Genomic DNA, 14,471 nt, shown 5'->3' with positions numbered 1-14,471 from the left:
ATTTATTGTTTATCCAGCACCTAGCTGGTAATAATTACATTGCTGTTAGTGGAACCTTGCTGTGTGCAAATTAGCTGTCGTATTTCCTATATTACCTCTGTAACTGCACTTAAAAAGTACCTTGTTGGCTCTAAAGCTCATTGGATGTCCTGAGATTGCACTATAGAAATGCAAGTCTTTCTTTATCACAGCTCCTGTTGGTAGTATTGTTGGTTATTATGCAGATATTCACAATCCAACCCCCTAAAGAGGATTTGATAGGGATTAGTTGTGTTGTCAAGTGAACCAGTATTTTTATGGATTAGAAATTTAATTCAATTTATTTCTTAATGTGGATGCCATCAAATTTGTTTTGAGCATACACTGCCATCTAGTGGATGTTATATAATTCTCACTGTTCTAACATAAAAATAAAGCCAATTTGCAAATTTTACATTAAAGCTGCTGTGCTCTCACAGGTACAGTTTATTAGCATACTAATGCACTGCAAAGTGGAGTAGTAGCATACAGGTAATATTTACTGTTTCTGGGTTGGCACTTCACAGTTCCCGTTGGATGTTAAAGAGAGACAGTGAAAATTAGAGTAGTATCAATAGAAACCTCGAGGTCTCAAGGGAGTAAAATAGTCAAATAAATAATTAAAGCACTCTAGAAGTAAAATATAAGAAATTGGTTTATAAAAGATGTTTTTTCTCTGCAGTAGTTGTTTTTTTCAAGATACAGGCAGAATCTGATGTTTTGTTTCTTCTGATCACTCACAAAAGATAGAAGATAACTTCCTGTATTATCCTACAGCAAAACACTGTCCAGATATTTTGCTAAAATGGCAATGAATGGGATCAGGGGTGATGCCCATTGTAGGGTCTTTAGTATTTTCAGAATAAACAGAATTTTGGAGAACAGTTTTAGCACACAGTGCATTCTCTTGTGATCTTTCTTTGGCTTTTTATGCAGTTTACCTTATGCCTCTGTGAACCCTCTTGGGTTGTGTTCCTATGTTAAAGATGTTAGAGGACTACAAGTTGCTAAAATTTTGAAAGTGGAATCAGCTGAATAAATTTCCAATTTTCAAAACTTTTGGTGAAATTTCACCTAAGTTGGTAAGGAGACAATTGCGCTTGTTCTTTGTTTAGTTTGAGAGAGATGTGATTAGCTAGTGAGGGAATACATGGATTAATTTACTTTAACGTATTCTTCTTTAACCTTTCTTGCTCTTCTGGCATCAATTAACAAACCTATCTCTTCTTCCAAACAAAAATCCAGGTGGTATACTTTCTGTATCATCCCACCAACATCCCACAGCAAAGAAATCTCAAAGCCTCCATCTTAGTATTACTTCCATTATTTAGTACACTTCCATTTGCATCCTTTTTGCATAATTTATTATATATTGTTCCTTTTTTAAATTTTATTGCTTACTGGTGTCATTTTTCAATGTTTGTTTCCTAGCGGTATAATTTTAATTAATGATTTGCTTTGATGGACCCTTCTAATAGATTTTTCTATATGTTGCTTACAGCTTAGTACCTTGCCCAATAGTAACAATTTATATTTTAGCTGATTCATTACTGCCTGATTAGCAAACAACTCCTACTCCCCTTAGAATACTGATGGTCCCTATGATCCTGACCCATTAATATCAGACCCCACTCCTCCTCCCCAGATCCCAGGGCCACTCTTGAAGCTGATAAATCTAGAAATACCACTTGGCATAACACCACAATTCTTATAAAACCTTCAAACCCCAGTGAGCAATATAGCGGGAGATCTGCATACCTCCTGTCCGCAAACACTTATTCATGTAACACTTTATGTTAACACCACAAAGGAAACATATGTGACCATTTTGAATGGAATTCTGCATGTACATAATTTAAAATGAAGAAACGTATATAAATATTTTATCACCGTGGTTTGTTGATAAACCGATTGAATTGCTCAGTGGCCCAAAACTTCTGATTAGAAACAAAACCGAGACATCTGACGCTGATCACAGAAAACTACCACAAACCTGCATACGTTGAAGAGGCTCTGAATTCCAACCCATGATGCAGAAGAACTCTCACAGCATAGGAATCCTCACAGAGAGCAGTGAAGAGAATCAGCGCAGAAGTCACGTACCCTTTTTACGGCACGAGCTCCCATAAGGTATGTTTAAATATCCAGTGTGAATGTTAGTGAATGGGTGAATGGGTAGGGTGGGTGCGTTAAATGGGTAGTGTGGGTGAAGTAAGCTGGGTGACAGGGTGGCAGGTGGGTGAAATGGTACGATGGCTGGTGGGTGGGGTGGCAAGTAGGTAAGGTGGCAGGTAGATGAGTTGGGTGTGAGTAGCTGGGTCAGGGGGTAGTCTGGTTGGATCGGGAGGGGTTGTCAGTTCGGGGGCTAGTCAGATCAGTTTGGGGGTCCAGGGTGCATTGGTTGATTGGAGCTAATCAGGTCAGATTGGGGGTGGTCTTGATGGTCAGGGAGTTGTCAGAGGGTTAGGAGTGGAGTCGGGTGGTGGGGGCTAGTCATGTTGGGTCGGGGGGGAATTGGGTGGTCAGGGCGGGGTTGGGGTTTAGGGGTGGTTGTGTGGTGGGGGTTTTAGGGTTGGGGGAGTCAGATGGTCAGGAGGGTGTTGAGTTTCGGGAGTGGTCATGACGTGGGGGCTAGTCAGGTCTGGTTGGGGGGGTCAGGGGTTAGGCGGGTTGTTCAGTGGGTTATTGTGTGGTCGATGTAGGAGTCATGGGGGTGGGGAGGGGGGAGTGTCAGTTGTATAGTTACCCAGGACTTGGACTAGGATTTTCCTGTCTCAATTTTCCTGGATAACGATCCAGGTTACTATGTCGCAATTGACTGAAGTCTCCAACTCTAACTCAGAGTTGGAGACTTTTTGGGAAGGTCCTAACGAGCAGGAAAATTGATCATCAGGAGCTCAAACTTCCCAGGCAATTCCCACAGAGTCACCATGTCAGGGCTTCCGTCAGGTCCCGATGCTCATCTTGGGTCGTAAGTCTGTTTTCTGATGATCCAGAGACTGAAAAATCTGGGCCATTATGTTTTCTGGAAAACAAATTGTTTAGTATTTTGTCCTTAGTAATTGAATTTTCCAATGTCAAAACAAAGTAATCAGAATAGAAATTCATATTTTACATATTTCACATCAATATGATTAAATGGCACAAAGGTGGCAGCTGGAGACTGAGTGCAGCGAGACTCAGTACTTAAAATTGTGAATTTGGCTAGTGAGAGAATTCAGTACAGTGAAGGAGATGGTGCTGTTCTGGCCTTCACAAAAAGAAGTAGTCCAGAAGAGGGAGCCAGAGACAGCAAGACCTGAGAGATGAAAACTGGAGTCATGAATTAGGTCTGCAAGGTAGACGATTCATGAATTTTAAGTTTTTTTCCCCTTTAAACTGGGGCAGTAGTTTATAGCGGAATTGGGGAGCTATAAGGATTATATTTAATTTATGGCATAAATAGTTAAACTCCACAATATAACAATGGATAATTGTTGAGTGATATTCTAGACTTAAAACCTAACTAAGTTAAATAACAAATGGAAGGTGGTGGCATCATGACAGTGCCACTGGACTAGTAATTTAGAGGCCCGGGCTAATGCCCTGGGGGCACAGCTTCAAATTCCACCATAATAACTGGTGGAATTTAAATTTGATTAATTAATAAACCTGGAATTAAACGCTGGCCATGAAACTATCGCAATTGTCATAAAAACTTATCTGGTTCATTAATGCCCAAAGGGAAGGAAATCTGCCATCCTTACCTGGTCTGGCCTACATGTGACTCCAGACCCACAGCCAAAAATGTAGTTGACTCTTAAATGCCATCTCAGGTGGCCTAGCAAACCATTCAGTTGAACCAAACCGCTACAAAATCAAAAAAGAATGAAACCAAATGGATCACCCAGCATTGACCTAGGCACCGGAAACAACAACAGCACACTCAGCCCTCTTGACCCTGCAAAGTCCTCCTTACTAACATCTGGGGGCTTGTGCCAAAATTGGGAGAGCTGTCACACAGACCAGTCAAGCAACACCCTGAGTCACACTCACTGAATTATTCCTTACAGACAATGTCACATGTATTGTCTCACTGACTGGACAGATCCAGCAGAGGTGACGCACAGTGTTATGCGGTCAGGAGGGAGTTTCCCTGGGAGTCCTCAACATTGACTCTGGATCCCATGAAGCCTCATGGCATCAGGTTAAACATGGACAAGAAAACATTCTGCTGATTATCACCTACCACCCCCCTCAGCTGATTGATAAGTACTCCCCCATGTAAAACACCACTTGGAGGAAGCACTAAGTCTGGCAAGGGCACAGAATGTACTCTGGGTGCGGGGCCTTAAACATCCATCACCAAGAGCGGCTCAGTAGCACCACTACTGACCAAACTGGGCGAGTCCTAAAGGACGTAGCTGCTAGACTGGGTCTGCAACAGGTGATGAGGAAAGCAACAAGAGGGAAAACTTACTTGACCTCATACTTAACAGGTTATCTGTGGCAGATGCATCTGTCCATGATAATATCAGCAGGAGTGACCACCGCACGGTCCTTGTGGAGATGAAGACCATTTTTCACATTGCGGATACCTTTCATCATGTTGTGTGGCACTACCACCATGCTAAATGGAATAGATTTCGAACAGATCTAGCGGCTCAAAACTGGGCATTCATGAGGCTCTGTGGGCCATTAGCAACAGCAGAATTGTATTCAATCACAATCTGTAACCTCATGGCCCGTCATATCCCTCACTCTACTGTTACCATCAAGCCAGGAAACCAAACCTGGTTCAATGAAGAGTGCAGAGGAGCAGACCAGGAACAGCACCAGGCATACCTAAAAATGAAGTGTCAACCTGGTGAAGCTACAACATGGACTACTTGCATGCCAAACAGTGGAAGCTGCAAGTGATAGACAGGGCTAAGTGGTTCCACAACCAATGGATCAGATCAGAGCTCTGCAGTCCTGCCCCATCTAGTCGTGAATGATGGTGGACAATTAAACAACCAACCAGAGGAGGAAGTTCCACAAATATCCCCATCCTCAATGATGGGGGAGCCCAGCACATCAGTGCAAAAGACAGGACTGTAGCATTTGCAACTTCCTTAATCCAGAAGTATTACCAAGTCACTCTAGATGATGGACATTGAAGTCCCCTTACCTAGAGTACATTCTATGCCTTTGCCACTCTCAGTGCTTCCTCCAAGTGGTGTTCAACATGGAGGAGTACCTATTAATCAGCTGAGGGAGGGCTGTAGGTACCATATACAAGATGTACTGCTGTAAAGGTACCTTCCAAACCCATGACCTCTACCACCTAGAAGGACAAGGGCAGTAGATCCATCAGTACACCACCTGCAATTCCCCTCCAAGCTGCATACCATCCTGACTTGGAAATATATCGCTGTTCCTTCTGTCCCTGGGTCAAAATCCTGGAACTCCCTCCCTAACAGCACTGTGGGTGTACCTACACCACTTGGGCTATGGCAGTTTAAGAAAGCAGTTTACCACCACCTTCTCAAGGATAATTAGTGTTGGGCAACAAATACTGGCCTAGCAGGCAATGCCCACATCCCATGAAAGAATTAAAAAAAAATGGCAGAGCAGGTGATGTTTTGCTGCTGTACCACGTAGGAGCTGTTGGACAGAAGTGTGATCCATGGCAACCAAATCTGCATTAAGTGTCTGCAGCTCAAGGAACACCAGCTTAGAGATTTTTGAGCTCAAGTCCAAACTTCGGACACAGCGATGCATCAGGGATTTAGAACGTTATCTGAGCACTTTGTTTCAGGCACCAGATTAGGCACAATACCCCGTGAAAATGTAAAAATGAATTATATGTTGCAGGGGATGCAGTCAATCCCAGGATATTTGGCTTTACTGTACATACAATGATCATTTTGAAACACTTGCAAATGAAGGACACCTGATGTAAGTCCCCAGGTAAGTTCATAATTTACAAGTTTCATTGTATGCCTTCTCTACGACCTCTGCTAAAAGATAGTATATGCCACATTATTTGAGAGTTGGCCATCATGTGTGCTCAATATCATAAGCTCAGGCTTCAACTACAGTGGATTGTGAACCTCACCTTGAAAAAACTCACAACACTGCCTTGCCTTGTTGCTGATTTCAGAGCCCCAGAAATAACAGCAGTATAATGTATTTTTTTTATTCTTTAATGGGATGTGGACATCCCTGACAAGGCCAGTATTTTTGCCAATCCCTAATTGCCCATGAACTTCCTAGGCTATTTCAGAAGGCAGTTAAGAGTCAACCATATTGCTGTGGGTCTGGAGTCACATATAGGCCAGACCAGGTAAAGATGGCAGATTTTCTTCTCTAAAGGCCATTAGTGAACCAGGTGGGTTTTTGCAATATAATTGCCACACTCACCATTACTGAAACTAGCTTTATATTCCAGATTTATTAATCGAATTTAAATTCCACCAGCTGCCGTAATGGGATTTGAACCCATGTCCCCAGAGTATTAGTCTGGGCCACTGAATTACTGGCCAAGCAACATTATCACTATGCCACTCCCTCCCCCAAATGCAGGTCCAAGAAATGGATGAGGAACCTATACAAAGGCTTAGTTATATCCTAATCTTTCATTCATAGCCAATGAACAGATTATAGTTTTCCTTCACATATGTAGGCAATTTTATAGACAGATAACAGGCCATACCTTCCGATCTCCCCAGCGTCTTATTGCAGGGGGGGGGATAAGATGCGCCGGAGAATCCCCTTTGCAAGTTCCTGCATAAGGTTTGCACAGCAATGGCCCGGAAGGGCAAACTTCCAATGGGCAATTGCCCTGCACTGGGAACCATCTGAAAATGCGAGTTAAATTACAAACTTCGGATGGTTCAACTGGGTTATACCAACAGTTACCCGGAAGAAGTTAGAAGGATTAAAACCACTTCTAACTTCTGGGTAACTAATATACAGACCCAGACCAACCCCCCACGGGACTCCTCCCACACCCCCGACCCCCCAGGGAGCTCCCCCCACCCCCAAAATAACTCCCCCATCCACGACTGGGACTCCCCCACCATGCCGACCCCCCCCCTCTCCAGGGGACTCCCCCACCCTCCTCGACTAACCCCTCCCCACCATGGTACTCCCCCACCATTGCGACACCCAGGGGTCTCAACCACCTCCCGACTAGATCCCCTAAGGGATGCCCCCTACTGCATCAGGACTCTTCCCCCAACGGAGGGTCCGACTCTCACCCCTAGCCCCTCACCACAGGCCAGACACCAACCCCTAGGCCCAACCCTGCACCCCACCTTCCCCAGGCCTGACCCGAGGCCTGACTCCCCCTCTCCCGAGGCCAGACACCCTCCTCCCGCCGAGACTCGACCCAACCTGAGACCGGCACTTCACAACCTCTGACCTCCAATCCCCTGACCTCTGATCCTCCAACCCCTGACCCGCCCCCTGACCTCTGATCCCCCCCCCCCCACCCCCACCACACCCCATGCCACCCCCCAAATCCTATCCATTTACTTTCTCCCTGGCCTGTAAAGGACCTTTAAATTTCAATGGATCTTTGAACTTATCTGGTTTACAGCAGGTGGTGCTGTAAAAAAAAGGGGGAGTGGGCTCCTTCCCTTCAATTCAGCTACCCTTTGACGCTAGGCCCTGGGGACAGGCTGCACTACTTGGATCTCACCTGGCCTGAATCAGAAGGTCAGGTGAGATAGGACTGAAAAAATATTAAGGTAAGAAATTGGGCACAGAGTGGCAAGCCAACACTGATTGCCACGCGAGAAACCTTAGGCCCAACATTTTCTAGCTGTGTTGTCAGTTTGTCTATGTAATGGTGCACAGTACATGGAAGAGTTTATAAATAATGATTTGTGAATCATAACAAGTACGAGATTTAGAATAGAATCTATTCCTGTTCACAAGGTCGCTAGATAATTATAGATGAGGAAGATCATTCTGTCCATCTTAGTACAGGGCATATTCATCCTGAAAAATACTACAGGTGAGCCAATCCAGCCTCTAATTGTTTCTTAAATGAATCCAGGATTTTTGCCTCTGCTATTCTATCCATGTCTACTCTATATATTGATGACCGTTTATATGAAGAAATTACTAATATCAGAGCTGGACACAGTGGTCAAGGAGAGGTCTGACCAGAGCTTTGTGTGGTTTGATCAAGATTTCCTCTAATTGTCATGGGCAGAGTGTATTTGCTCTCTTACTGCCTGTAATTGGTGTGTTTAGTATGGAAAAAAGTGTGTCTTTTCTTACCCTTGGAATGTGTATTCCAGTTAAATAGTTCAGCAGCAAGCATTTGTGAGTTTAAAATAAAGAAAACTATATATTCTCATACATATACTTTGAATTAACTCAATGCCACACATTCAATCTCACACATGTGTACACACACATAAAGATTGGATACAGATAAAGATAGTGAACCTTTACAGATTATAGTTAATTCAGTCACGGATTTATGATTTCCAGTCTCCCATGTAGCAGCCTGTAGTTTCATGAATGGATTTGATGATTTAAATTTGAATTGAGGGTCTTGTAAAGTGAAGGGTTCACAGCTGGTTGTGAGGTTTCTTGCAGTCGAATATTTAGGAGGTTGGTTCTTAGGTGAACTTTGAAACTGGAACAGGTTAAGTACTTTGGTTGCTTCATGATTTGCAGCTAGTTTCAGAGTTTGGTTCTCAGACTGGCTGATAATTGATGATTCTGATAGATCTGCTGGGTCCTGGTGTAATAAAAGTGAAGACCCTGAAATTAATTTTGATCACATGACCACTAGGTTAACACTTCTGAGGCCCATCCAATGTAGTTTGTATGGGAGGGTCCATCATGATATGATAGGAAGTTGATAGTGGCCATTGAGTTTTGATTTTCCTTTTTGTCCAGTATGAAACATGGAGACAAACAGTCTTTAGGTGTTTGACCCACCTTTAAACAATGAGATGTGTGAATTCCAAAAATGGCTGAGGTACCCTCACCTACATCCATATTTAATTAAGTATTCACCATTTGATTAAATAATCACTTGATACTGTCTGTAGAACAATTACCAAAAGTCACATGATTTGTGGCAGCCACCTTAACAGCTTGTTGTGTTCAATTTTTAAAAGTATTGAGTGAAAGTTCATAATATAACATGCCTTACTAGGCATGACACAATAACCTGTCATTGTAGTCTATATCGTTCAACATGATATTGGCTTAATTTATTGCTGTTTTGCAATGTTTGGACATGTTCATTGTCCATAAAGGCTCCTAGGTCTCTTTAAATTTTAGTTTTGGAGGTTCTTTATGGTGTAAGTCAAATTTGAATTATCCAGTAATTATTTACTGCTTGTCTGTATTCAGACAAGAACCAGCTCAGTTCCTCAACCTTGTGCCAGCTTCAAGCAGTTGCTGCTGCTGTGTCAAGGGCTGGAACTGTGCTGCACAATGTTGGTAAGAATTCCTGCCTGTAGCAAATAGATGAATTCAATTCACTGGACCAACAGCATTATGTTGGAGTGTTATGACACAGCAGTTGATAAAACTGAGTTATTTAAAATCCCAGAGGGAAGCCTTAATCAACTGTCATAACCTATATTTCCAAGTGGTATGTTTGAGAGGCAGCTCTAAATTCAGGAATCAGACCACCAGTTCCTGAGAGGTTTTTATATCAGCTTACATGAGACGTTTATTAATTTACACAAGTTAAACATATACATATGGCCACAAATTACTACTATCATAACTTTTAACTTATTCCCAAACTAATCTCCACTAACACAACAGCAGCCCATAGACTTTAGCAGACACCAGGTCAAAGCACTTTCACCTTACAAATTCAAAATGAGGTTCCTTTCACTTTGGTTCCTTTGCAGACACAATGGTAGGCTTACAGGCTTTGATCTTACATTGCCTCTGCCCTGCGCACACAAAACTGCTATCGGTTATACCCAGCAAATTCTCATTGTATCACCAGCCCTTTTGAACTCCACATCTTCTAATAAAAAAAACCCTTTCATAGTATCATTTTTATTAATAATATAAACATTGCTTGGTCTCTGCTAGCTAGGTGCCAGATTTCACTCCCCTTCTTGAATGCTCTATTCAACAAAATGCAAATGCACTCTGCCTCTCTTACATCTCAAAACTAGTACACATCAAAGCACCCAGACTAGCTGGTTTTAATCCAATTAAGACACACCCACAGACAAAACCTCTTTTTAAAAATTTCTAATAATATACATTAATAGCTTCATGACAAGGAGCTGCAATCAATACTGCAGGTTAGAGCAAGGAACAGAGGTGAGTGAAAATATACCAGCATAAACTGAGGGATTGGGAAAAGAAATGAAGGAGATGGTGAGAAATGACAACATTAAGAAGAGAGGGAGGGAGGGCATGATGATGAGAGTGTCAGCATGATCTAGTGGGAGGAAGAGAAAAGTTCCTAAATGTACTGGGAGGGGGGGTAGGAGAATGACAGTGTAAACTTGAACATTCCTAGCATAAAACTTGAAGAGAGGATCGGGAATGAGTACCAATATGTATTCAAAGAAGGCAGGAGGGAAGTGGTGCAAAATCAAATGGGAGAAGGGTGCCTTTGTGAATTGAAGAGAGCAGAAGAGTGCTAGAATTGCCTTTATGAACTGAGAGGAGGGGTGTAGGATCCCTTTGAACTGGGAAATAGAAGAGTGCCTCCATGTCACTGACAATAAAGTATCAGTACACATGAAAAAAAGAAAGCCTTGTATTTATATAGTGCTTTTCACCACATCAGGACACACCCATGCACTTTACAGCAGAGACGTGCTGTTGAAATGTTGTCACTATTGTAATATAGGAAATGCAGATGGCAAGGTCCCAGGACAGCATTGTGATAATGACCAGATTATCGTTTTTTACTGATGTTTATTGAGGGATAAATATTTGGTCAGGGCACTGGGGAGAACTCCCATGCTCTTCTTATAATAGCGGCATGTGATCATTCACATCCACCTGAGAGGGCGGACAGGGCCCTGGTTTAACATGTCATCTGAAAGACAGCACTTCCTACAGCGCAAACCTCCCTGGAGCGCCAGCTTGAATTTTGTGCTTAGGTTTCGAATGGGACAACTTTCTGACGCAATTTCTCCACAAGAAATCAGGGAAAATCCCCCAATTTCTGCCACAATCTTTCATTTTGCAGATGATGGAATGTTGGGTATACCTTCAACTTTATGAAAACCCACATCTCATGCTGTTTTAATTAGTCAGCCCTTTTGAATAAGTTGGTCTGCTTTAATTTGTTTGTAAGTTGGTATGTATGTGCCTAACATCTAGAATGTCCCTCATATACCTTAAACGAATATTTAACATAGCTTTCTTAATTTCTACACAGGAGTGCTCCAATCAGTGATTTCTATTATTTTTGATTATTTTCACATTTTCCACAAAATGTTTTGCTCACTGGAATTAAAATGCAGCATTCTCTCTAATATATACACACATGTGAAGCCACAACAATTTGGCTGGGATTTTCTGGCCCTGCCATGGAGGGACCCGCCATGAGAGATTTGACTTTTGGTGGGATCAGACGATCCCGGCAGTGGGAAGGGCCGGAAAATCCTTGTCTTCTAATTCTTCTGTTGTCACATTATTTAACAAATATTGATAGGCATGCTTTGGAAAGCTCTGCAAGGTGTTTGTTTTCCTCAACATTCTTTCCTTTTTCTTCTCTTCAGGTGATTCCTGATGCAGTACGTTTCCACAGTTATCAACAACCCTGTTGTACCTTGCCTGCATGGTCATTCTTCATGTGTGATTCTGGGAAGTGATTGTCAGAAAGCTATTCACCTGTAGAGAGCATCATAGCTGAGCCAGATTTTGTTCTTACCTGACACCCACCCTCCACACACACTTTCCAGGATTAATTGCTATGTAATGATTACAAGTGAGCGTCCCGGCTAATTTTCTCCTTTCTAACCTAAAGTGTTGAGGACAGTTGTGGCTCACCTACTACCATCCTAGTACACTATTCAAAGGCCAGAGTTTTTGGCTCGGCGAGCAGGGGCGAGGCCCGCTCGCCGAGGTGTAAAATAGCACGTGGTGATGTCGGGCATGCGTCCCAACGTCATCGCGTGTCATTTGGATTTTCAGTTCGGCGGACGTGCAGCCAGCTCGGCTGCATGCCCGCTGAACTGTCAAAGGCCTATTAAGGCCATTTAAAAACTAATTAAACTAATAAACTGAGCTACCCGTCCAACCTTAATGTTGGCGGGTAGGCAAAGAGCCCAGGTGGCCTTCACATTTTTCATGGAACCTCATCCACAGGCAGGATAAGGTTTCATGAAGTATTTAAAAATTGAATAAAATTTTTTTTTTAAATTCATTGACATGTCCCAGCTCATGTGACAGTGTCATATGAAGGGACATGTCTTTAAATTTTTTCTTTTCTTTATTTAGGTTTTTAAAACTTAAACTAATCTTCCCAAGGCAGCTCTGTGCCTCAGGGAGATTTCTGCGCTCTTTCGCGCGCATGCGCAAAGAGCGCAGGCCCCGACTCAGGGAACACCTCCTAGCCTGCCCACATAAAATGGCAGTGCAGACCCAATCGGGGGCGCCGATCAGGTCCACGCCCTCCCCCACCCGTCCCTCACAGCTCCCCCCGACCAGGGGAAAATTCTCCCCAATGGGACTTTTGCAAGTAAATTTATTTGATCCTTTAGATGGTGCTGTGGACCAGAAAATATGGTATGGCAGTGATCTTTATCTGGTGTGCTGCTTGCTACCTTGATGTTAATGCTTTGTTGTTTTTGTATGTAACACTAGTACCCTTTAAAGCGTAACATGGCAGAATGTGAAGCAAGTGCTTTTTTTTTACATTGCCAACTAAAATGACTTTTCACAAAAATGCACTGTTAGATCTTACATGTCCAAGATAATGTTTATTACTAGTATTTCTTTATGCCTTTTAATTTTTGGAAATGTATTTTAAGTAGAAAGTTTAAATACATATGGTACCCAAATGCTACCCAATCCTTCCATAATGTTTGTTTTCAAATGTTGCTCTCGCACCCCTCTAACCTAATTTTCATCAGATCAAGGAGAGTGACAGATCTGACAGACTCACAATCATATGTCAGCATGTCACTTTTATACATCATTGGATTAAATTCAGACCATTCAGCCTTTTGAGCTTGTTCCGCCATTCACATAGATTCTGGATGACCTGGATCTTAATTCCATGTCCTTACCTCTGTTCCATATCTTTACACAGCAAAGAGCGATATCAATGCCAGGCTTGAAAATCCTCAGCTTTTTAAGGGAGAGAGTTCAAAACTTCCACCACAATTTATGAAAAAATGCTTCCTGATTTCACTCCTAAATGGCCTATCTCTAATTTTTAGATGATGTCTTCTGGTTTAGATTCTGCCAACAAATGAAATAAGTTTTCAGTTTTTACTGTATTGGATCCTTTTATTGTTTTAAATAATTTGGTTAAATCATTCCTCAACCTTCTAAACTTAAGCAAAGACAAACTAAGTTTATGCAACCAGTCCTCATAACTATGTAAGCCTTAGTATTATTCTGGTAAATCTGCTTTGCTTATCTTCACCCACAGCCCAGATAATTTCAAAATTGTAATATATTTAAAATAAAAATGTGTGTTTTTTGATGTGTGGTGCCCAAATCTGAACACTAATGGGCAGAATCTTCTGGAGGTGATGGTGGTCTTGCCTGCTGGCTTGAGAGCCAGCAAGAGACCCACGTTACCTGTTTTGGAAAAGGCTTGCCGAATCACCAGCCAATCAAGCAATGGAGAGGCCAACGGCAGGCCTTTCCCCGGGATCAGGACCCCAGGGGTAGATGTCCTGCCTACTGAGAGCTGCTGGCCAAACAGCAGCAGCTCTTTTGCTCAGTAGCACCACAGGGCAGGCAGTGGCTGCTGCAGGAAAGACACCCACTGGAGGCCCAGATCGTGAAGTGACCCAGGCTACAGGTAAGTAATGATGGGAGGAGTTACGTGGAGTGGGCGTTAAAGGTAGGAGGGGTTTGGCAGCCAAGGCAGGGGTTGGATCTCAGTGCACCCCACTTTCCTGATGCCAGGTTCCTCAGTCAGGCATTGAGTGCCTTTGAAGGAGGGATCCCCTGCTCCCAGAAGATGCCAAGTAGCCTGCAAAAGTTTACCTGTTGTGCACACCTCATGGGGACAGGTCCACCCGCAGCTGGGTTAATACTAGTAGCAACAGAATGAAGTCCTTAATTTGCAGCAGGGCAGAAAGGACTACCATGAGCCTTCCCACCCTGAACTTTTTCGGGCTGAAGTTAGAAAGGCGGCAGGATGCTCACCCTCAATCCTCTCGCCCAATTAAATGTCCTTTCCACCGCCAAACAAGCTGATAGAGAGAGCAGAAGTATTGTGGATGGAGTCTGACCAAGGTTCTGTACAATGGAAGCATAACTTCTTAACTTTTGTATTCCAAACCCCTTGA

At 42.9% G+C, this 14,471-nt stretch overlaps 1 long non-coding RNA gene across 1 annotated transcript in view; it reads left to right on the top strand.

The window, feature by feature from the left end:
* Positions 1 to 12,059, top strand: part of LOC144689188 (uncharacterized) — a 32,357-nt gene extending 20,298 nt beyond the window's left edge. Inside the window, exons 3-4 of the long non-coding RNA XR_013578590.1 lie at positions 1,964 to 2,148; positions 11,721 to 12,059. This is a non-coding gene — a long non-coding RNA (uncharacterized LOC144689188). The remainder of the gene's footprint in view (positions 1 to 1,963; positions 2,149 to 11,720) is intronic.
* Positions 12,060 to 14,471: the final 2,412 nt, after the last annotated feature.

The sequence above is a fragment of the Cetorhinus maximus genome, chromosome 13 (assembly GCF_964194155.1).
Source record: "Cetorhinus maximus chromosome 13, sCetMax3.hap1.1, whole genome shotgun sequence".
Taxonomy (NCBI): domain Eukaryota; kingdom Metazoa; phylum Chordata; class Chondrichthyes; order Lamniformes; family Cetorhinidae; genus Cetorhinus; species Cetorhinus maximus.
Note: the sequence above shows the minus strand (reverse complement) of the source record. Positions and strands in the feature narration are given on the sequence as shown.